This window comes from Zonotrichia albicollis, chromosome 1 (assembly GCF_047830755.1).
Source record: "Zonotrichia albicollis isolate bZonAlb1 chromosome 1, bZonAlb1.hap1, whole genome shotgun sequence".
NCBI classification, from domain to species: domain Eukaryota; kingdom Metazoa; phylum Chordata; class Aves; order Passeriformes; family Passerellidae; genus Zonotrichia; species Zonotrichia albicollis.
Genome location: NC_133819.1, coordinates 95522634 through 95543491, shown reverse-complemented (window position 1 = coordinate 95543491; position 20858 = coordinate 95522634).

Here is a 20858-nt window from a genome sequence, read left to right as displayed (position 1 = left end):
GATTTAGGACAGACAACTTTGCCCTTCACCAATAAAATAGGAACAAAACTACCACTCTCCCTGCTGTTCTGCTGCTTTATGGCACAGGAAGGGAGGAAAGAGAAGAATGCATTTGTTTGGAGCATCCATCCACCATTCACATCCTGGAACCCACACCCCTGTGTTACGACCTGGCCACACTGCTACATCCCAGGAACAGCCCTCCTGGGAGAACAGGGCGCTTCTGGTCGCTGCTGTATATCTGACAGAGTTGATGGGCAAACTAAGATGGATTTGAAGCTTCTCCTCCTAGCACAGGAGGGAAAAAAATTTAAACAAATGGGCAACAGGATGTCTAATGGTGCTAGTACAATCAATGGCAATAGCAGCTGTAATAGAGTCAGCCTTGAAGCGAACTATTCTTTGTAATGATCGTTGTTAACTAATATTTGTCTGCTGAATGCCCACAGGTCTTTGTCAAGGATCAGGCCCCCACTATGGCTGGCCCTGAATACAACCTAATAAAAAGCTGCCGTCCTCCAGAGCCTGAAATTGAAGCACAAGTCAAAAGACAATAAGTGAATTCTGCAAAGAAACAGGTGGACCCCAGGGTAACAATGAGACAAATGTGTCATGACATGGCCTGAAAGTGGCCAAACAGTTACATGCAAGAGAATGAGAAATGCTGCTATTTCTGTTAATTTGAAGAGTCTCTCAGACAGTCTATCTAAGTTAAAGTTGCCAGGTCTTTTGATGCCTTTTCAGAGTTGAAGTCCCCCTCCTGGTAAGCAGCTATCAGCAAGGCAGGGAAGAGGAAGCCTCTCTCTCAAGGTGACATGAAGTGAACGCGGGAGCAGCAATGTTGATACCTAAGGCTAATTCTCTGCACACAGTCCATTTGAACTGCATCTTCCAGAAGCCAAACTGGACTTCCCAGGCAGCTAATAAAAGGGATTTGTCTTCTGTACAAACTGGCTGCTTCCAAACGGCCACTGCAGAGTGAGCAGCCAGTCCTTCCCCAGGCTCACACTCTTCAGAAAATAATGATGGCTTTGCTGTCTCTGCTGACCAGCTCTGCACCGAAATGGGAAAGGTTCCATACGTGTAATAGGAGCTCAGAGACCATGGTAATGAGTATGGTGTAAAAAATGATAGATAGGTGGATGGACAGATACCTCTTTATCATTTTTCTGAGCCATCCAATTTCCCCAGGCACAGAGTACACCCCGGAGATTTGGGTTTAAGGCAGAGAAAGCTTTACACGATGGATTGAGTGTTGTGTAAATATGTAAATAAAGAATAGCTCTTTAATTTTTTATGAGGAGTACATTTTAAAGCCCTGCTTTGGTCTTCTTACTCGGGAAAAATTGCCACCTAACAAAATGGCAGTCATACCTGAACAAACATAAGTATGTTCTGCACATAAAACACCTGTATTAAAAATTAACTAATGAAAAATATTTGGATAATATTAAGAAAAGCAAAAAGCTTGTGCATCAGACAAAAGCTTCCTGGGGTATGAAGTGCATTTGGCTATCAAGATGCTCTTTGTAGGCCACATGCTGCTTGCTGACATGCTTGAATCCTAAATAAACAGACTTTATACAGGGAAGCTAACAGGGTTCAGGGGCAAGTGGAATGTCACAGCCACCCTACTGCCGTGTGTGACGTGTCTGGAGGCAGTGTGTGCACAGCAGCGTGTAGTGGTGGCACCGTGCAGGACTGAGCTGTTCAGCAGCAAGACTGGCACCTGAGCACCCAGAAGATGCCAGGCCCTCAATATGACTCCTGCAGGACTGTCAAGAAAGACTGCAATGGGATTTAAGCACACCAGCTCCCAGCCTGGAAGCTGGCAGAGGGAAGTGGAGGGCTAATCAGTGCCCTCTGCACCATCTGAGCTGGCTGTAGGGTGCTGGGTCCCAGGCAGGCACATCTGCACCCTGTGTCTCAAACACAAAGCCTGTGCCTCAGCATGTCAGCTCAGGGGCCCCTGATGTGAGCCCAGTTTTGGGGTTTTTGTGGGTTCCTTTATCCCCACACAATCCCTCTGTTGTTGCTGCAGTAAGGAGACCTACATGGCTCAGTTCCCAGCTGCACAGAGGAACTGGCCTGCTCCTGCCTGCCTTGCCCTGTCCTGGTCTGCCCTTACACACTGAAACCAGGAAGGGAGAGGAAGCAAGCCCCCAAAGCAATGCATTGCAAGTGGTTTACATGGAGAATGGCTAAGGAAAGCAATGTGTGCTTCTGGGAACAATCCTGTGCTGGTAGCAGCACAGACAGCACAGTCCAGTCATAATTGCTCTGTTCCCCCTCCAGGATCTCCATCAAGATGACAACGGTTTCAGCAATTGATCAACATCATTCAAAGGGAAAAAATAATTTTCTGGTTCTGCTTGCACCTAAGAAAAAAATCTTAGAACTGTTTTACTGCTAGAAGTCCAAGTGTAAATATCATCCATAAGAACAGACTCTGCCATTAAAACCATCCTTGCTTTGTTCATACCACCAAAGACACAGTGTTCTGCCTAACTAAAGGTCACAAAACAGCAGAAATTTGAATGCTTCTATCAATGCTTCTAGCAATCCAGGAGATTTCACATAAAACCTGTAATCCATCCAGTAAGCATATCTACATACATGCATACATACAGATATTTATATACACACGCATACACAAAATGAAGGAGGAAATATTCCCTTTAATAGCATGACCTTGTTGTTTTGTACCACTGTTTAAGAAAGGGATTATTAATGAAGCCAGCAGAAGTGCAGCAGTGTTTGTTAAGGCATCAAAAACACCCATTCCTCCTTTTTTCAGCAGAACTGAAACTCTCACATACATCCAGACTCTTGCAGTGTTTAGGTGTAAATAACACCCGGTGTGTACAAAGCTCCCCCTTTCATATTCATTACTGTCATAGCTTTGAAAGGAAAAAAGCAGAGGTCATTTATTAGAGGTTACTTTTCATGCAAAACACCCTGTGGTTGCTGTCATTCAGAACTACTTAGTCTACGCCCTCAGTCATCTATTAGCAGGGCTTCAGGTCATAACCTTTAGTGGCATTTGGAATCCCAGAACCTCTGATTAGTGCAGGATTTACATATCCTTCAGTAAAAAATGCTCAGCTATAGAAATGCATGAAGTGTTGTAAATTTGTTTGGCCTTTTGTCTGGAATACATATGAACTCTGCATTCAAAGTAGGGTGCATTAAACTATATTTGTTTATCGTGTTGTAACTCCTCTGTTAATGTGGCGTCCATTAACCCATTAAAGACAAACTGTCCTTTCAAAATGGGCTCATAATTGAGCACAAAGAGGAGGTAGACGCCAGTGCAATTAATAGGTTCAGATCCCACAAGCCAAATGTTGGTGCTTCTTTAGGCCTGCTCTGGTTTTCTCAGAGAAGTAGCCGTTCCTGTACCAAGTTTGATTTAATGGTCTCTGCTGGGATCCGTATCATGAAATTTTACTGGAAGGTGTGAGAGTACTACCGAGTTGCTGCCTTGGCAGGTAGTAGCAAGGTGTAACCAATCACACATTTTTGAGTTTCAGTAGCGTAGAAACATCGTTCATTTGCAATATAGGATCAATACATGTTGGAGCTTTGTGTTGCTAGAATTTAGAAATAGAGCCAAATTACACTACTCTTCTAACAGAAATGCCATTAACAAGCATTAGCATGACTAATTGGCTGATTTAGCTCAGCAGAGAGGATTTGTCAAACAATACTAAAGCCAGTTTCCCAGATATTTGAGTACTTGGGGTGCTCTTCTACATTCTGATGTGTTTCAAAGAAGACCTTTTCAAAGGGTATAACGTTCACAGCACACAGCTGGAACAGTCATCTGTGCATTTGAAAGGACCTCACCTGAAATGAAGTTCTCTAAGTCATACACAGTGAGAGACCATCTATGTTTTATCTAGGTTGGTTATGACTCTCTTTGCCTGGATGTGAATCCTAATGATGATAACAAAAGTGGTACCCTGTGCAGTGGGGTATCACCACAGAGCTTCACCTGGACATTCCAGACTTTGAGTGAAATGAAATTCCTGCCAGAAGTTCATTTAGCCTGTGGTCTTCCTCCTTGGAAAGTTAATTCAGATGTCAGTGAGCTCCAGTGAGAACACAGCAAAGACAATACTTGCCAGGAGTATTTTTAATATATGCATTAGGACTTTGTGTGGCTATATGTCCACTCTAGGTAAACCTGGAGATATTTTCACCACAAATTTAACAAAATAAATATTATTTCTAATTATTACTAATACCTCCTCACACCAAATTAATATATGACCTTGCATACTGGCTGGTGGACATCTGTGGCCCCCAGTTTGTTTCCATTTACAATCCAACTGAGAGGTGACACTTACAGTCTCAAACTTCTTTGCTGAAAGAGCAACCCCAGCTGCTTCTGCCAGATCCATCCGTATTTCTGCATGTCTTGGTGTTTTATACACTCAAATGTGAGAGGAACTGCTTCATGCCCTGCAACCAATATCAATGGGAGATTCCATCTGAAAAGATGCTCCCTGCATGGACGGAGTTTTGGCAAACGGATCTATGGTCAGCAAAGAGGATATCACCTTTGCATATCTATCACATGTCAGCATCCAAATGACTGTCCAGTTCTGTAGCTACTCTTTGGATTGCCTGCAAGTTGAGAATGTCAGAATGGCCTGGCGTCTGAGTATGAAACTTGACTTTTGAAGTCACATCTGCGCATTGCTTCATTCAAAGGCTGTATCTCTGCAGGAGTGAGGTCAGGTATTTAAATGTGTCTCCTGGTTTAAATTAAACTCAGTGATAAGAGGCAGAGGGACCCCACATCTGGGTGATTTGCTGTACTGGCTTGGAAGCAGCCCATTCCCCAGGGGAGCAGAAGGACACAAGCTCACCTTTAAATTGGCAGCATTGGGGAAAGACTGAACCTGTGAGCTGCATCTCAGGTGATTATAGCAAACTTGACTTTTTCAATTCAGGAAAGTATTTCAAGGCACACAGGCTGAAACCGAGAGCACAGATCTTGACACAGCCCAAGAAGAAAACCTGGCCCTTTGTCTCTTTTTTACCACAGAGAAGCAATACCTTTTCAATTATAAGACACATCAAAAGGTCTATCTGTGACAGACAGAAGGCTAAAATACTTACCTAGAAAATGTCATTTTCCTGCAACATCAGGTTCTGGCATGGGTATCTTCACTGATCAGGCTTTCTAACTCAAGGTTACCAAACCCTTCAGGGTGGAATCATGCGCGCCTATCTTACTTTACCTTTCATATTTCCAGGCAGAACCAGATGAAAGGCAGTGTGCCATTTTCCATTCTGCAGGATCAGAAAAGAGAATGACACAGAGCCTACAATTACTTGAACTTATGAGCAAAGCTGAGGACATTTCCTGTGGGAATGTGCAGTGGAGAATGATCAACCCCAAGACACACTGAAAATAATATCAGGGGTCCAGCCATGTCTTCCATTCTTTTTTTTTGGAAGCCTGAAATGCTACTGATTCTCCAACAGCCAGAAGTTGTAAGAGGCAGGATACTGCCAGGTGAACATGCCATCTGATACACCTAATACACCTGATCCACACAGAGAGAGGTGAAATGCACAGGAAAATTCTCTGCCACTCTTACCTAGATGTGTGTTACTGCCCCAGTGCACATCAATACCTAGAATAAACAGCACATTTAAAAAGTTTATTTGGTAGGTGTCAAGGCTGTTCTACAGGGACACATGTGAGGGATGGTTTTCTGAGCTTTCATGGGATTTCAGAAAAAAACTCGTCAGTCAGCCCCTGATGACAAAAGGAGCTTCATGCATGGGACAGTGCTCACCACCCACAGAATAAGAGCCCTGGGGGACATATCAAGGGTAAGGAAGGATTAATAATGGGAAACAATGAAAAGTAATAGAGAATGGAAAGTAAAAAGCAGTAAAAGAGATGGAGGAATGGGATCAAAGCAGTAAAATCACTTTGAAAGCAAACTTTCTCACATGGTTGGTTGAAAAGAACAGATGGCACACGGACCGAACTTATTACAGCTGCTTGTCAGCACAAGTAAGAAGGCAAGTCTACAGATATCTCTAAGCCCAATAACTTCAGCCTGCCTGTGGCATGCATATCTATTCAATGTTAAAATGGTTACAGTAGCACTCTAAACCAGAGATTCTTCTGCTAATATGAAGAAAGAAAACTGGAAACCTGTGTTCCACGGTGATAAAAAAAGTGACCAGCTCCAGCAATTTGTAAGAGAATTTGCTTTCTTCTACTATTTAAGCAGTTAATTTTGATTCCTCAAAGCTTTTACACCAACTTTTAGGCTGTTGAACAACAACAGGACTCTAGCACACCTTTAGTTAAGATGGAACACAAATATTTTGCTAAAATGACATGCAATGAAAATGTTTACGTAGATGTCAGGGAATGCTTTGTGCCTACCTTTAGTGAAAGATGACTGAATTCCGTGTTGCATGGTTACAAATCGTTTTAAAATATGAGCTTAATTTAGAAATCATTTCATTAAGATAAATACCATCTTTCCTCAAATAAATCCTCTATTCTTTGTTTTCCTCAAAACCTGGTTATATGAAAGTACAGTATTCAGGAAAGTATTTGAAATACTGCTATTGTTTAAACTGAAGATGATAAATTCAAGCATTGATCTGTCCCTGCTACTGAATGGGAGGAGCTGCTGTTGAGGTCAGCACTGAGAAGAGTTGTCAGCAGATCCCTGCCATGTCCCATCAGTTACTCATGCACTTTTGATGTACCAAAAGGTTTAGTTAAATTAGATGGGTTCCATTCTGTTGGACCTTGAATGTGAATCACATATTCTCAACTAAATAAGGAAATGAATTAAATACAATTTTGGTCAACCCTCTACCACAAGTGAAATTTTTGTGTTTGTATATACAAATGCTTAAATCTCCATACATGCAGACAATTTTTAGTGGATTATTCCAACTGTCTGCCTTATAGATGCATCACATTTGCTGTGTTTAAGAGCACTGTGACCTTCCCCTGCTCGGGAGACTGTGACTGCAAGAGAAGACACATCCATATGTTCTCCCCTCTGCTTCTCCCTCCTCTGCTTCCGTGCTCCCCCACATCCTGACACTTGCTCAGACAGGAAGGTCTGATAATTTTCCCATTCTGCAGGTTAACTCATTTCGTTACTCCACCATTCTTCCAAATTCTCCACCACTGCCCATGTTCTCAGTGCCTGTGCACTGCAGCACCACCAGACAGAACTCTCCTCTGTCTTAGGGGCTTGTGCACTGACCTTATCAACTCCTTTTGGAACAATAGCCATAACCAGCACTTTCAACCCCAGATTTATTTAAAAGCAAAATGATCAGGAGAGCCCAGCACAACCAGAGCTCAGGGAATGTGTTTTTTCCCTTTGGGTCTCCCACTGACTGGCTGTTAAGACTTCATGCAAGTTACTGAGTTCCTCTGTGCTTAAGTTCAGTGCTCGGACATGTTTCTGTCAAAACTTCATGGTCTCAGAGACAAGGCCTGTCTTTTGCTCCAGATTTATAAAATCACTGGCACAGTAAGGCCTTGTTAGTAGCTGGGATCTGTGGCTATCGTGGCAATACCACAGATGCTGTTAATATTTCATAACCAAGTACTGCACTGCAAGTGCATTTAGCACCCAACAGTCAAATAATGTAATAGGTCCCTGCCAACATCAAGGTTAGGTTTCACTTAAAACAATAACACTAAAGAAGTCATCTGAGTGTGGAAACTGCAGCAGACTTGAGATACAGCCTCTCTGACATTTCCCTGGCTTACATAAGCATTTTCTGCCCTCCATCTGAGCTGCCAAGGCCTGGCTTGTTTGCTCTTATAAGAGAAGGGGTGGTGGGCTGAGGGTCGCAGTGGCTACAGGGATTTTTCTCAGCCAAGCATGTGGATGGGCAGTGTGGGTGCTTCTGCCTGAAAAAGGTGTTGTGTAGAAATATCCTTACTCAGCAGATGACTGAGAGTGAAGCTGCTCAGCAGAACACAAGGTGAACAAATGGAAATGGAGGGGGGGAGGAAATCACCATCTCCTAAACGACCCTGCAACACCCTGAGCTCAGCCGGACTCTGCTGTCCCCTCCTGCAAAGAGGAGGTTGCAGTAGCCATGCAAACATCTACTAACCTCACTGGAACACGTGGCAGAGATGAAGTAGGTGACAAACAGCAAAGGCATCATTTCCTAGACAGCCATATTTATAATTTGTAGGCATACACACACACACTGTAGAGCAAAACTGGGACCTAAACAATTTGTGTGCATTGATTTTTGTGCTAGACTCAAGCTGTTCAGTTCACCTCTGACATCTCTTAGCGGATTTTTTTTTTTAACTAGCATGTGACACAAAGTGAAAAATCCCTGTTGAGCTGTCTCCATCACAAGTGTCTTCACCTCACTGAACTTTGCCAGTAAAGCATCCAGAAAACACAATGATGCCACTTTTAGTCATTGTCTCATTTTCCAGCTGTTGGTAATGGACACACTGTGCCTTAGCCTGTAATGATAAAACTGAAACCACAACTCTGTGTTTTATAGGCCTCTCTGCTCTTTTGAATTTGTGACATCTCTGCTAAAATACGTCTTTTTTTGACTACAACTGGAAAAAGGCACCAATAAGCTGAAACACATTTTATTGCAAAAGGTGAGAAGGATTATTTTTAACAAATTTCATAAACAGAATGGTGTAATTTTTTTATTTTTAAATACTAAAGACTTATAAAGATTTACAAAATAACAGTTCTCTATGGGTTTTGTCTTTCTGTACCATAGGGAAAAATCCTTTGAAATGTTTTAGAGGTAGATGCTGCTCAATGAAATGTTTCCTAAAGTGGTCAGGTTGAGGATTTTTTTGGAGAGGAGAGGTGCAAAGCCAGCAAATCCAGCCAGAACAATGTATTTATGTACTGTGTGTGAGCAAACCACAGTGGGCTGGGACTGAGACTGCCTGGTGAAAAGTAAAGAAAAAGCTGCAGCCTGGAATAGGGAGGTTCCCTCTCTCTGTTCCTGGGAGTCCTGTGCATTGCCGAAAATGACCATCTGAAGGCTTTTCCAGAAAGACAAACAGACAGCCAGGATAGTGGGTGTCATTTGAAAATCAGGCTGTGGCACAGTCCCAGCTTGAGGGACCCCAGAGAATCCCCTGGGTGAGTGGGCCACACTTGTGACTACATTAAATTACAGCACCCTCACAATGGGCTAAGATTTGAGTGACCTCAAAATTACAACAAAGTGGCCAGTGCTGTGCAGCCTCCTGCCCCAGGCTGCCAAATGGCCCTTGGGATGGAACTCCCCAGCCAGCCAGAATCGTTTTCAAGGTGTGCTCTGCACCAGAATTACCCCCCATAAACACTGTCCTACATTTATCCCTCCTTTTTCCACTACCCACAAGAGCAAGTGCAATGCATGCAAAGGAGAACTTCTATTCAACAGCTTCTATTCAACAGCTACCAGTGATAATATCTAGGAATTACTCCTTTTGTTTTCCCATTATTATATGCGTCACAAGGGATAACCAGGAGGCGGGGATGGGAGAAGAGAGACCAGCTGTTCCCAAAACTCCCAGCTGATCCATCTGGAAGATGTTCTACACCTGGGAGGGAAATTGCTGGCGTGTGAATGGTGGTGGTTACTTAATCCCTACTCTGACAGAGAACTGGAGGAGGGCACAAAGGCTGAGGCAGTTCTGCTTGCTCCCATTGCCAGTCCCTGCTTTAGCAGCCCACACCATTTCCTCCTGACCTTGCCCCTCTCTCCCCTCTCTCACCCCCAGTTTAAACTGGAAACGAGTCAAATGTTTTCCTTAGGCTTGCACGTCTAGTTCTTCGTAGGTTTGAGTTGTTGGTTTGTGTTGGGGTTTTTTTAAATGAAAATGCCTTGTTATGTGTAACATATGGATTTTATAAAGGTGGCTATGTATTAAAGGTAAAACAGAAAAAGAAAGAACAAAGTTTATTATTTTACACAGTGGAGTAGACACCTCGTATGGCTAATTCTTGAGTTAAATGAGTTTTCCAAGAAAGTGTTTAGTCTTTCATTGAACAATTATTTTAAATACTCTGCCACCAAGAAGTAAAGCAGTGTAAGTTTTATGAACATATATTTTTTTTTTCTTTCACGGAAACATTTGCTTGACTGATCCATTATAGTTCCAGAAACAAATACGAGTGCATTTGCTTAAAATAACAAAACCACACACAATACTTAACTCATTAGGATGATTTAGCAGCGGTTCAGTATTTCTTTTGGCTGAGTGCTCTGGATGAAATCCCATGTACACAGCCTTGTATTTTACGCTAATACTTTTACTTCAGGTTACACAGTAATCTCTGTCAGGCGCTGTGCCCCAAGTACAGTATTAAAAGCTATCTGCTGGTGGAATGTCTCTGTCAAAAGGGCATGTGCAAAATAGATTCTAAAAATTAAACTTATTTAATGCATTACACTTCATGGGTGTTAGAGCGGAGAATTAATTGAGATAGTAAACCCATACTCCCCACCACTTAAAAGATAAACACAGTCACTGAGCAAGGGATATATTTGTAACTATGAGAAAAAAAATTGTCTCAGTTCTAGAAAAACTGTCTCAAACTGTCCTCTTTCCTTTTCATGCCTGACACAAGTAGAAATTAAACCTGTTAAGTTGTAAATTTAATTAAAAGAAACCTCATAGAATATATTAATACAATCTCTAGGAGCACTCCTCTGTACAAAACTTTTATTGGCTTCTCTTTTTATATGCCAGAATAATTCTTTGTGAAATTTCTCCTTAAATGTATTTAATTTATATCTCTCTGGCTGGTGACACTCACACTTAACATCCCTGCAGGATGGATGTACCCTACACACTGTGTTTTGAGTGTGTGGCACAAGCTTTTCCAGCTGAAACTTGCCGGATGCTGTCCTGTGACCCCACAATCCTCTGCCTGCTCCTCATGACCATTTTGGTACCAAAACGTTACTTTGAGGAAGGGTGACAGAATCTTGACCTAAAGAGGGCCATGTATTTACAGGCACCATTCTGCCATCCTTCCACAGGTTTTTAATGTTTCTAGTTTCCTACTGGCTTAATTAGAGCTGCAGGGGAGCTTCTAATTTTTCTGGTCGCACTTTATTATCTTCTGATTACTAATCATTAGCCTTCAACTTTCTCCAGGGCTTGGGTTTTTTGGATTTTTTTTGGGGGTGGGAGAGGGTGGTGCTTTAGGGCTTCTTTGCTTTTTTAATTTTTTTTTTAATGGCCAGGGATAAGATATATATTGAAAATCAATTTCTTCTCGTCAAAGTAATTGCAAGCTGGGCATGATAATTTCTTTGTTCAGAGCAGATACAGAACTATTGTCTTGGCGTCCTAAATTGGTACGCCGTACCCCATGCTGTCTGCAAGCCTGAGTGTGGAGCCATGCACAGGAGATGCTGAATATCCAATATAACGGTGGTGTCCCTGTCTAACAAAAACTAACTCCTTCTCCTTTTTTTTTTCTTTTTTTTTTTTAATGGAAGAGAAATAATGAGACAACTGCACAGCATTTTAGTCCACATTTCTCTATTTCCTTCTCATAAAAGGTCTCAAAGAAATGCAAAGCACCATTGAAGAGTTCAAAGACATACCTCAGAATGTGACTGCACATTCAAGGCACACTGACATATTCAAGACTGGATAGCTCTATTGGAGGGGGAAAAAAAAAAGGGAAAGAAAGAGAGAGATAGAAAAGAAAGAAAAAGGCTCAGCATACAAAACACAATACACAATATCTACTTCTACTGTGTGAAACTCACTGCATTCATTTTGCTCACTGAGCAAACTAGGTCCCAGAGTATAACACGCACAATAAATCGAGCCTTTTTTTTTGCCATAGGACCTGATTTCAAGGGAAGCTAAAAATTACCCAGTGTAAATGATGCAGAGGCTGATGCAGCTGAATTTATAAATTGGGTTGAAAAGTTTGACATGCTGAATTAGATTATACTATATAATGCATCACTAAGTAATTGATATGTACATTACGTGCAAAGAAAGCCCCGCTAACTCATGTGTAACTTTCTTTTTTTTTCCACATTATTGTGTAACTTGGCCGTTGGCTCATTGTCAGTTGAACAAATTTTAAAAAGGTGATTTAGTCCCTTATGAGCTGGATAAAAATTTTGTTACATTCTGGTATTCTAAAAGTAGAATATAGGACAAAGATACACTTTTTAAAAAGTAGAAAATATATAGGAAAGCATCAGAACATTTAAAGCCTCTTTTGTGGCCTGTTTTCCATTTTTAGGGAAGTTTTCCTTACATTTGCTCATGAAATGTACAAGTCAAGATGAAAGATGTGCTGTACCTGCACCAACTGGAGAGGTCATCAGAAATTTAAGGGACTGGGGAATATACCATTTCCTCAGCTAAAACCAAACAATGTAACACAGATTTCTGTCTTCTGGGACTACACTAGAAATCTTTTTTCAAATTATACCAGAAAAAAATTTCAGTTTGATACTGGCTGTTCAGTATATTTACAGTCTTCTACTGATGATCTGCATTTATTTCAAGAAGATGAGGGCATTTCCCTCTGCAATTACTAGCATATCTGCTCTGATCCAATGCTGATTGCAGCACAGGGCCTTAAATCTCTGTAATCTGTCTGAAATGTTATTAAATATTAGATTTCACTGTGATTTGTTTTCTTATCATTTTACTTGTAACTTTACTGCCATTCACCGCCAAGAGACCTTGAACTGGAGGCTACGGCTTTAATCTCAATTTGTTATACTAAAATGCAAAATTAAAGAAGAATGAAAAAAGGTGAATATTACCAAGGAATATAATTGATAACACTGTGTCAGTTTTGAGTTTTAATATTATAAACTGAACTTTATGATACTCTACCCTAATAGTGACATATTTAACATTTTAAGACTGGATATAATAATTTTATGGGACAAAATGGGTATTGTTAGAAGGTTATATAGTAGTACTTTATCGAGTCCTTGTATATTAAATACCAAAACACTATGATAAAATAATAGCAAGTCTCACTTCTCCTTGCAGAAGAAAATCTGTTTTTAATGTCTCCTCTCTGGTTCAAGACCTCCTGGAGGTCTCTGGTCAGGAAGAAGTGCGGTGCAGTACGTGCCACCAAGGCTCTGTGCACAGGGGCATGGACAGACAGTATTTACAGAGTTCTGGCACATTTCTTTGCAAATACAAAGCAGGGACATTTTTATATCCTGACAAATCCTTCTTTGCTTCCAGGAACTCCTAGTTTGGTAGGTGCCCAAAGGACATATACCAAAGGGAACAGGCATGAACATGCTTCCAAACAGTACAGGAGCAGCCAGAAATGGATGATTTTATTTTTCCTCCCCTATTTGACCATGCCTCAAAACAGAGGTTCTCTCTTCCATATCACCAGCCAGACTCAAACTTCCTTACATCCAAGTCCTTCTAATGCACCTCTGGCATGCTGCTGATTATGATGGTTGTTGATTTGCATTGCATTTTCCTTCCAAACTTCTCTTCCCCTGACCACCATCTACCTCCCTCCCAGCCCATCCTTAAATTGTGGAGAACTTGGGATATATATAAAAAAAAAAAAAAAAGAACCATGCAGAAATCCAAATCCCTGTTTCAAATGAGCTACCTTGCCAGAATGTGGCAGGATGTCATCATGTGTAACACTGGTACACATCTGTCATGGTAAAGAAAGGCAATTTCCTGGACTGGGAAAAGGGAATAATTCCCTGTTGCCAAGAGTCTGAAATTCAGACAACGTCCAAATGCAAAATAAAACTAAAATAAAAAAATATTGGTAGAAATATTAGATGTTAAGGTTGCAGTATGGCAGCAGCTCTGGAGATAAGTATAATATGTGAGGGTACAGATGTACAAAGAGGGAGGATAGCACAGGACTTTCAACCATGGAAATATCCAGATCAGGGTACTAGCCCTGCAGTTCCATTCTGTTTTGTCTGTCTGAATCACCCAAGCAATGTTCCTCCTTAACAGTCTATCCTTAAAGTGCATATAATAAAACGAGGCCACTGAGACTCGTACAGGGCTGGCTCTCTCCACTGATTTTAATTCACGAACTAGAAATGCTGCACAAGGTCAGTTTATGTGGAAAAATCTGTATCAGCAGAGGCTGACATTGACCCTTCTTTCAGAGGAAAAGGATAAGACTTGAAATTTGGGTTTTGTATAGATTGAGAAAAGTGTCCCCAGAAAAGAATGGCGACTGCAATTTTATATAGACACAAATAAAGGTTTTGAAAGAGCTGTTCCATGCTTTTTTCAGTTATATAGGGCTTTTTCATGATGCACAAAGATCAAAACAACTGAAAACTGTCAAATAAAAGAGGTTTGGGGGAAAGGGAAGGAAGTGGCGGAAGGAAGTGGCGGAAGGAAGTGGCGGAAGGAAGTAGCGGAAGGAAGGAAGTGGCGGAAGGAAGTGGCGGAAGGAAGGAAGGAAGTGGCGGAAGGAAGGAAGTGGCGGAAGGAAGTGGCGGAAGGAAGGAAGTGGCGGAAGGAAGGAAGTGGCGGAAGGAAGGAAGTGGCGGAAGGAAGTGGCGGAAGGAAGGAAGTGGCGGAAGGAAGTGGCGGAAGGAAGTGGCAGAAGGAAGGAAGTGGCGGAAGGAAGGAAGTGGCGGAAGGAAGTGGCGGAAGGAAGTGGCGGAAGGAAGTGGCGGAAGGAAGGAAGGAAGGAAGTGGCGGAAGGAAGTGGCGGAAGGAAGGAAGGAAGGAAGTGGCGGAAGGAAGGAAGGAAGGAAGTGGCGGAAGGAAGGAAGTGGCGGAAGGAAGGAAGGAAGGAAGGAAGTGGTGGAAGGAAGGAAGGAAGGAAGGAAGGAAGGAAGGAAGGAAGGAAGGAAGGAAGGAAGGAAGGAAGGAAGGAAGGAAGGAAGGAAGGAAGGAAGGAAGGAAGGAAGGAAGGAAGGAAGGAAGGAAGTGGCGGAAGGAAGGAAGTGGCGGAAGGAAGTGGCGGAAGGAAGTGGCGGAAGGAAGGAAGTGGCGGAAGGAAGGAAGTGGCGGAAGGAAGTGGCGGAAGGAAGTGGCGGAAGGAAGTGGCGGAAGGAAGGAAGTGGCAGAAGGAAGGAAGTGGCAGAAGGAAGGAAGGAAGGAAGGAAGGAAGGAAGGAAGTGGCAGAAGGAAGGAAGGAAGGAAGGAAGGAAGGAAGGAAGGAAGGAAGGAAGGAAGGAAGGAAGGAAGGAAGGAAGGAAGGAAGGAAGGAAGGAAGGAAGGAAGGAAGGAAGGAAGGAAGGAAGGAAGGAAGGAAGGAAGTGGCGGAAGGAAGGAAGTGGCGGAAGGAAGGAAGGAAGGAAGGAAGGAAGGAAGGAAGGAAGGAAGGAAGGAAGGAAGGAAGGAAGGAAGGAAGGAAGGAAGGAAGGAAGGAAGGAAGTGGCGGAAGGAAGGAAGTGGCGGAAGGAAGGAAGGAAGGAAGGAAGTGGCGGAAGGAAGGAAGGAAGGAAGGAAGGAAGTGGCGGAAGGAAGGAAGGAAGTGGTGGAAGGAAGTGGCGGAAGGAAGGAAGGAAGGAAGTGGCGGAAGGAAGGAAGGAAGTGGCAGAAGGAAGGAAGTGGCGGAAGGAAGTGGCGGAAGGAAGGAAGTGGCGGAAGGAAGGAAGTGGCGGAAGGAAGGAAGGAAGGAAGGAAGTGGCGGAAGGAAGTGGCGGAAGGAAGGAAGGAAGGAAGGAAGGAAGGAAGGAAGGAAGGTTGGTTATACTTTGGATATCACAAAATATGAAGACAGTCTAGCCACATTTGATGTTCATGAATGGGTTAATATTAGAGTTGGCTGCTCTAGAAAGTTCTGTCCAACAAGCTCAGGTGTCCCTGATGTAGAGCACCAAGCATAACACTTTATTGCTTATATTTGTCACCTCTTACTGCGACTGCGATTTAGGGACAGATTTAGGGTGAGATTTAGGGACAGAGTTCTTTTCCCAATTCATCCCCACAAAATACAGGTCACCAAAGGTCTTGTTACCTGCTGTATTTTCATGGTTTTCTTTCAATTTCACATCACAGATGAATACCTTAACACTTGCACTGTCTTTGACTCTCTCCTTCTTTGTGTGCATTTACACACAACATGAAACATTCTTCATTTTAGTCCATCAGAGATATATATTATTTTCAGTTTTACTTTTTAATTCTAGTGTATCACAGGATTGGAAAATATTTAGAGTAAAATAGGGATGGCTATCTATAGCAAGAGAAAGCCTACTAACACTTTCAAAAACACAAAAGACAAAAGACAACATTCACCCAAAACAGGATCCAGCTAGATTCTGTCTCCATCCATGGACAGTCCTGGAAAGAAAGGTCATGATCATCTTCCTCTTGGAAGAGGATCACAAAATAATTTCTGAGATGTTAGTTTCAAACAGACATCAATCACTCTGCCTGCAACATTATCCCAGGGCTCAGTACAGAAGAGAAACATTTATTTAAACATGCCAGCTGTGTTCAAAGTGAAAGAAAATTCCCTGAAAAATACTTTCAAAACAGAAACTAACATCAATTTTAAAAAAGTTAAATCAGCCCATATTTATAAAACAAGAAGAGCACAAGAAGAGAAATAAAACCTTATCTGATCACACTGCAGAAATATGTGCACATTTTGTAGTACAAAGAAAGGAAGTGAAGCTATAGCTGATTTTCTCTGAGTTTTGTTTCTTTTTTTTCCTCAGAAAAGAAAAACTCAAAAAAGTAAATAAAAAGTGAGTGCAAAAATGCACAGGGAAAAGGAAACCCTCGTTCTCTCTGATTCCACCTTTGGAGATGTCAGCAAACATAAGAAGCAGTGCCGGCAGTGGGACAAGTCGTTAAAAATATGAGGAGCCACATTTTGCACCAGGCTGAAGTCCCAGGGGAACTGTGGCACCCAGGCAGGAGCAGCTGGCAGCTCCCCAAGGCTTTTGTGCCCGGAGCCAGGAGGGCAGAGCCGGCCCTGGAGGGGGCTGGATTGGCTGCCCCAGCACCAGGGCACTGCAGCACAAGGAAGGGCACTCTGTGCGCTTGCACACTGCGGGCTGCTGTTCTAAAAGTGACTCTTCCTGACATGATTGCTGTGATTTGGCTCACTGCTCTATCCGAGCAAAAAAACCAAAATAACCCTCCAAACCCCAATAAACAAGCAAACAAAACAAAAATTAAAAAAACCCCTTTATATCAATCTTCTAGAAAAATTCTGTTAATGTTCAACCTGGAGACAAAAGCCAAAACACCCAAGAGGCCGATCCCAGAGCCGCAGTGCCCCAGCAATAATTAAAGGGAACATTTTTGTTTTATGGCACAATATAGTCATGGTGTTTGGACTTGTCAAAACAAACAAACCATATTCAGAGAAATCTGTGGTACAAAAGAGCTAAACAAATTATGGGGTAGAGGCAAACATGGCCACACCATCAGCATTCAAGACCTGAAGAAAAGAGTGGAAACTTTCAGGGTCTGAAAGCGGGAGTGGAAAAGCTAATTGAGCACAAATGAAAGGATCTATTACGGCTGAAAGAATAAGTGAGAGTACAGGCAGGACAATACTCTCATTTATGATTCAAATATCCATGGATAGTGCAGTACAGCTTTAAATACAATTTACAGCCTTGATTACAAATGACTATGTGCATCAACTTGGAAGCAATGCAAAGACTGTGAGCGGGAGAAAGAGCCTGCCTTGTCAGAAAGGAAGGAGAAGGGGATAAGTGACGGCAGAGCTGGGCTGGACACTCAGAAGCAATTGGAATGTGCAGAATTATGAAATAGGGCTTTTAAAAACCTGAAGATGAACTGATTAGTGGGCAAGAAGGCTCACATTTAGAATAACCGAATTGCCCAGTGATAAGATTATAAAGGGAGATTTATGTTAGATAATCACAGTGAGATCAGGGGCAAAGGAGTATCATTCTGTCCCTGTGTCTTCCAAAAGCAAAATATAAATATATGAATGTGGTAAAAATAATAAGTACTGGAAATGAAGAGCAAGGACAGACTCTTATTTTTATGGAAAGCAGCAGCAGCTTTTTTTCTCAGCCTGCACGAGACCTAAAACTGACCTGAAACCACCCAAGTTGTGAATTGCTTTCTACCCAGAAACTGCCTGTATCCTCATTGCCTTTTTTTCTTTTAAGCTATGTTATGTTTTATGAATCAAACATTACTTCCGTTAAATTTCCAAGAGTTGGAAAATTCTAAAAAACTTACAAAAAACATAAAATTATTTGGGCTGTGTAGCACTAAAATTAGCACTGGATGGACATTGACACCAAAGACAGTACATCCTGAGGTTCCACAGGCTGTTATGTTTTCTGTATATTTCTTCTACTCCACATCGATTCTGAGTTCCAGTCATTGAGTACCACAGCAGCTAACAAAAGTCAGGAGAATTCCATCAACCCTCCACAGATCCCACTTTCCCAATTCTCCCAGAGCCTGTCTGAAACCAGAAACTCACTAAAAAGCCAGTGGTGGGAGCAGACCCCAGTGACAAGGAGATAAGCACAAGCAGAGGCAAACAGCTGGATGAAGGTGTGGCTGTCACATCTGCAGGAGGACATCAGTACCTGAGAGCTCAGCCCTGCCATGCTTTTCACTGGGATTGGCTAAACAACACAGGTAATTCCTTTGCATTTACCTCTTCCCAGAGACCTTATTTTCTTCCAAGTGGAAATCACTCACTCGAAGTGATCTGTGCATCCAGGACTGTCAGTCTTAATCATAGGCAGTGCACCACATTCTCAGGAGTGAAACCCAAATTTAAAAATCCTCCAAGCCTCATGCAATATGTAGCAGTCCCTTGACTAAAGCAAAATAAGGGGTGGCTAAATGAAATTAAGGAGAGTTGTACATAAATCCCTGCAACATCCCAACCCATTCCCACTGAACACTTGTCAGATTCAGTGTTCAAAATTTACAAGTAGTGAGAACAACCAAACATCAGGAATTACCCCTCCTCTCAGAACCAGAAGCCACAAACTCTGTAATTATGTGCACGGGAGAGTGGAACTGTGTAATGAGGAGGAAGAAAATGAGAGGCTTCTGGTGGTTGATTCAAGAAAATGGAGCCCTCATCTCTGAGCCCAACGAGTAACCACACAAAGACAAACCCAAAGTCTCTTCTGTTTCCCTTGTCATAACCATTCACTGCAGAGCACAATAATGCTGGGGCAACTGTGTGTTATTTTACTTCTCTTGTAAGGGGTCGGGTGGCACCTTTCTTTAGCAAGGCAGTTAGCAGGGGTAGCCCAACACAACACTCCTTCTCCACAGTTACTCCTTTTTTAAGGAAACTTTTTGAAAGAAAAAGAGAATGAAACTGCATGGCATGCACTCCCAGTCTCAGATCAGGAGTGGAAGAAAATAATGGCCACACACTGCTATACAATTAGGTCTGTCTTGGAAAGAAATTATACTACTGCTTTTCTAAGCAATGCCAGGTGGTTTATTCACCAAATAATGAGATCCACTAAATGGATCTAAAGATTCTTGGTGTCTGGTAAATGCTTACCTTGGACTCCCTATTCCTCTCTTCAAGAAATGGTTTGCTTTTCCCAAGAGTTTTCTTAAGTAGCTCCTCAGCTGTGATTAAAAGTAAATAAAAGTGGTCTGAAGGTTGGTTAACTTATACTTGTTTAATGATACAGCTCAAGGAACTGCAAGTGCACTTCAAATGCCTCATTGATTTAGTAAACAGCTTCAGCCACCAGAAGACCTTGTTTTTAAAGTCCATAATTTGCTTCCAGAAACTAAAAAAATCCCGAACTGTTGTAGTTTATTTTTCTCTACTTGATCACTGCTCAAAATCCCATTAGAAAAAAAAAAATTAAATCTTCCGAGCTTCATTGTTTGTAAGAGCAACAAAAACATGGAATCTTTTCCCTGACACTGCAGAAGGAGGGAGCACACGATCTGGGAGCAGGAGGTGGCCATGTGTGGGCAGCAGCACAGCAAGGACTGGTGGTGCCCACAGCCCAGCACAGAGGACCAAGGAGCCAGGCTGCCTCAGAGCTGAGCAAAAATGGGGGAGACCGTATGTCGACAGGCTTGTGCAGCCTCTGGGCTCTGCATCCGCTGTGCAGCAAATCTGCACACAAAGAAGGACCTGAGTGCACCCGGATCCAACACTTGCCCGAGTAAAAGTGGGTGGGATGGCCAAGAACCTCAGAGCCAACACTGCAGTAACTCCCAGGGTCATTCCGTGCCCCTAGGGCCAGCTGAATGATCCCACTGGTCAGCGGGAAACTCGGTGTTCCAGCAAGAGCTCTGTCCTGTGATACAATCCCTGCCCTGTGCTGCTCCATCTTTGAGAACTAGACAGGGCTCCAGCTCCAGACAAAACTGACCTGGGGACAGAACCCCTCCTGTACAGGTACAGAGCAATTTAAATAAACCTGCTAAGGGCAGGCTTAGGTAAGGGCTGCTTGCTTTTCCCCCTGCTGTGGACACAGCCTGGTGGGCTGGGGTGGTCACCAAGGTGGGCAGAAGCACCAGCACCCGGCAGGTGACAGCCCTGGGATGTCACTCAGGAAAAAGGCTTTAAGGGAACAAGCCATTTCAGAACTATCAGCAGACAGCAAATAGAGCGGCCGATGGATTTTACTTCCCTCTCTTTTTGTCAATTTAGGGAGAGAAGCACATTATAAAAATATTAATAATGAAAAAAAATGCTGTGAATAATTCTTCGCTTATGGTTTCTCCTCCAAATATTCAGAATTACTATTGCTTTGACCATCTTTGTCCGAAGATCGCTCCCATTTCAAAAGATGACTGTTCACAGCCAGAGATTCAGAATTTCGTTTATGTGAATACAAATTGATATTTATGAAAAATCCTACATCTAAAGTACAGCTGCTAGAGTAATTTTCTAGAATATTCC